Below are 4,379 nucleotides of genomic sequence, written 5' to 3'. Positions count from 1 at the left end.
TGACGAATCAACATTAGATTTTTCACACATATTCTTTGGGATCCCGGTCAGGTCGTGAAAATATTGAAGGATGATGGAGTGTAGGGGGAGGGTGTACAGTTTTTGAAATATATAAAATCAAGTGTCCTAAAACGTATGATTCTTATAAGAATCCTGATTTTGATAATTAGCACCATATTTTTCACACATATTCTTTGGGCTTCCAGGCAGGTCGTGAGAGTATAGGGAGGGGGCATAGGAGAGATTAAGATGAGGAAGAGGGACAGAAACGTAGTTTTTCACTAATCGGCAGCAAATTTTTTACGTATTTTTTTGGGGGCCCCGGATAGATTATAAGAAAATTTTGTGAGAACATAAAATGGGGACAGGGACTGATTTCAAAATTCTAAATATTGGATTCAATGACTGAAGTATAATTTTTGTAATTAAAAAACAATTAACATTTTCTTATTTAAGCTTATATTTCTGTTTTACGTTCTCAGAGTTTTTTAAAGTTTAGTTCAAATCTCAGTGTAGACTTCGCATTTTTCAAAACCAAATTCTGCGCTTTCAGTACGAGTTTTATGATTTTAAATTCGAAAACGCCTTTTTCATTTTATGTTTTTTAGCTTTTAATTCTTTTTTCGCATTTAGAGTTTTTTTTAAGCTGTCTACAAATTTCAAAAGTGATTTGAAAGTTTTGGAAACTGAATTGGGCTACTTGAATACAATTTTTACAATCAAAATTCGAAAAATACAGTTTCGATGTTCTGGATTCAATTTTTAATTTCTATTTTACTTTCTAGGCGTATTTTTCAAGTTTACTTCAAATTTCACTATCGACTTCACATTTTTCAAACCCACATTCCACGATAAATATTTAAAATTGTATTGATTTCATTCCAGTATTATTCAATATACAAGTTTTATGGAATTTCCGTTTTTTCTCGATGCATAGTATTAATGACAGCAGGCTTTCCCCGGCGGCGAAGCCCCCGCCACAGGACACAGCTAGTTATAATATATACAATAACAATATTATTTAACTTGAATTTCTTTACTTTTGTTAAAATCAGAACTGTCCTAAACAAATCTATTACTTCATACTTCTCATTCGAAAGAATTGATTCTTCACAATTTTAATCTGCATATTCTGCTCAGTTAAACATAACCTGAGGTGACATACAATTGGCAGATTCACGCTTATTGAAAATTGCTGTGTTTGCATTGTATTTTTACTATTCGTTGTGATTTTTTAAGAAATCCATTTCATATTGAATATCAACTCATTCATGTGCACATTAATGAATCGTAGAATGCACATAGGAATTATTTCAGGTTAGTTAGTCTCATTCCACTCTCTTCACTATGCATCTTAACGAATCTAGAATGGCCGATTTAAAGCACCGCGTTCAGGTGACCGATTAAAAATATGGCCAACCGATTGCATTTTCATTCTTTCAATCTGCAAATTATAGATACGCAATTCAAACCGCGATTCGATTTTTATCGGTTCTTTTTTCCTGGTAAGCTATAGTTTAAGAAAAAAAATCGATTTTTGGACCCGCTACATGGGATTCCCCCCTTTAGCCATTTCAGCACACGATTATGCTTACACTTAGTTACAAATGCATTTCAAAATTATTTTACAGATCGCAACTCGTATATTAGTGTAGTGGTTAAGACTGTTGACTTGCGTGCTTAGGTTTATGCGTTCGAATCCCCCCCATTGCATGCGAAATTTTAATTGTCTTATAAGCATTATAACTTACAAATACCGATTAATTATAAGTATATACGAAAATATTTATAAGAAATGACCGTGCGCTTATTTATTAATTATTTTTTAACAATACTTTTTCACAATTTATAGTGCTGTCTTAACTGTAGTCTGCGCCGATAACATAATTCAAATCTCTATATTATTCGTTAAAGTGACATGATAATTCGTAATTGCAGCATCCAGGAACTGTATATTATAGCGACTGCATCGGTCAAATCTACTGATCCGCAGGTCAGCACCACTTGAGAATCGGTACTAGTAACCATCATTGATAGTCATACTTATTTGTCTATAATTGTAACGTTTACTGAACTGTCATTTTGTCCATATACGTACTAGGAAGATCGGTAGATTTAACTTGTTTAAATAAATATAATTAAAAATCACTTTTAATATTTGAGGCCTCGGCTGAAATGACATTGTATCAAAACATATTTTGTTTCCATGGAATTCATTGTATATGAGTTCTTCTTTTAACTGTTTCTCCATTCCGCAAAAGCGCTGCGATCGAAAATTAAAAATTTGAATTCGGAATGAAATGTAAAAATAGTCGAGGTTATTTATTTCCATTTATTTCGCATCTATCTGAGTTAACCTCATAAATGAACATATCTTAATCTAATTTAGAATTTTTTAAGGGTAAGAATAGAAAATTACATTCGCTTAAGAGGGTCGACAAAAAATTTCAAAGTTGAATTCGGAAAATTTCAATTGATGAAAATCACAACAATTAGGTTAGATCATTTACAAATTTGGTCCTACACATATGTATTGTAAAAAAGGCAAATATAATTTCTCGTCTTTTCATTAAAAGAAAGGAAAGAAAAACACTTAATTATTCGTGTAAATGCAATTTAAAGTTTTATTTTTATTTCATTATAAAAATAATTCAAACACTATCTTTTAGTTCAATTTCTGCTAATGGCTTATCAGTCATTTATTTATTTTATTATTTTCTAATATTATATTTGCTATTACCGGTTCTGGACGTTTTACTCCATCCTCTCTAGCCCTTTTATTTTTTCCTGCAAGTAATTCTAATAAATTTAATTTTCTTTGTTTACCTTTGTTCAAAACTTTAATGTTATACTTGTAGAATGGTACATTTTCGAAGTATAAAACCTTCACTATTTTGACATTTCTTTCCCAATTCAATTTTTGAATTTTCGATCGGCGCGCTTCCGCGGAATAGAGAAACAGTTAAAAGAAAAACTTCTATACACATAACTCCATGGATACAAAAAATGTGTTGATACAACGTTATTTCAGCCGAGGCTTCATTTATTCTCAGAGTTAATCAATTGTTGTTAAATTTTTTTTAAGGAACTTCTCGTCACAATAATCAGATCTTTGATAAACATACGGTTTCTACTAGTTTTAGAATCAAAACAATATTACTGATAATTTAATTTTTTTTAACATTTCAACTTACAAAAAATGTATTTTAGCAATATATTTCACGACTTAATTAATTGATTTTTTCATATTATCCGTAAATAAATTCAGTATAATTAACTAAAATCCCGAAACATCTGAAGCAATTGTAATGTACATCTGAAGAATGATTGAAACCTGAATGGAAGAATTATTTGTACAGGAAAATCTCGACTTAGCTAAGAAACAAGAAATGACCTAAAATGTATTTCTGCTTCAGATACTTACTTAGTAGATGGTAGAATACTCATGGGAAATCATGATACGTCAATATGTGATCTGGCCCTTAGATGAAATATGAGCCAATCTTCAAGGTTGAGTATCAATATTATGTTTTTAAAATTGATTGCAGTTGTAAAATTTAACACTTTTTTGACTTTTAAATAAGTAGCTGAAATTTTGTCGTTGTTGTTATAATAACCTTTTGGGCGATTCTTTAATTTTGGTATTACTATTATTGATAAATAAATTAAACAATAGCGACATTAGAACTATTAAAATATCTACTCATTTTATGTAGAAAATGAAATACAAATTTCAGTTTTTATTAAGTATTTCGTAATTTCAATTGAGTTCTCTTAGGAATAATTAAGTAATTTCCCAGTTCAGTCTTTTGAGGATTAATGGAAAGTTCACTTAATTTTGTTTCGTTGTCTAGAGAACAGTCTTATGACATAATAGAGTTTCCTGCTGCTTCAACAGCATTTTCATTTATATTCACCAAAAGAAAGTGAATGTCTTAAAATTTGCATTATAATCTTTATTTAAACAGACACAAAAAGAGTTAAGTTAAACTGCTAGTCAAGGAAATTAAAATTAAATCAGAACAGCAGAAGAGAAGAAAGTGCAAAACGATTTCGAACAAAGCAATAAACTACTTTATAATGGACGCTGATCAATATGAAGGGAGGTAAAAGTACAGAGTTTGTCAGCATGAAAAATAACAAGGGTGAAATTCTCTATGATACATACTCTTCTAATAAATTATTTGGAGATGAAGCTATAGGACAACGCAACTACAATATAGAACACGATGCGTTAGAAAACTCAATTGAGAGAGTCTGTGCCTCTGAGGTTAGAGATATAATTAAGAACTTAAAAAATAATAAGGCTACTGGCGTAGACAGTATTAACGCTGAAATGCTTAAATATGGTGGAGAGTACATATCTCACAGGTTGTGTG

General features: G+C 30.5%; 1 protein-coding gene across 1 annotated transcript in view; it reads left to right on the top strand.

Annotated features, from left to right (window-relative positions):
• LOC117182738 (rhodopsin-like) overlaps window positions 1-4,379 on the top strand; it is a 51,458-nt gene that overhangs the window by 1,451 nt on the left and 45,628 nt on the right. The window lies entirely within an intron of this gene.

Source organism: Belonocnema kinseyi, chromosome 2 (genome assembly GCF_010883055.1).
Source record: "Belonocnema kinseyi isolate 2016_QV_RU_SX_M_011 chromosome 2, B_treatae_v1, whole genome shotgun sequence".
In the NCBI taxonomy this organism is placed as follows: Eukaryota; Metazoa; Arthropoda; class Insecta; order Hymenoptera; family Cynipidae; genus Belonocnema; species Belonocnema kinseyi.
Note: the sequence above shows the minus strand (reverse complement) of the source record. Positions and strands in the feature narration are given on the sequence as shown.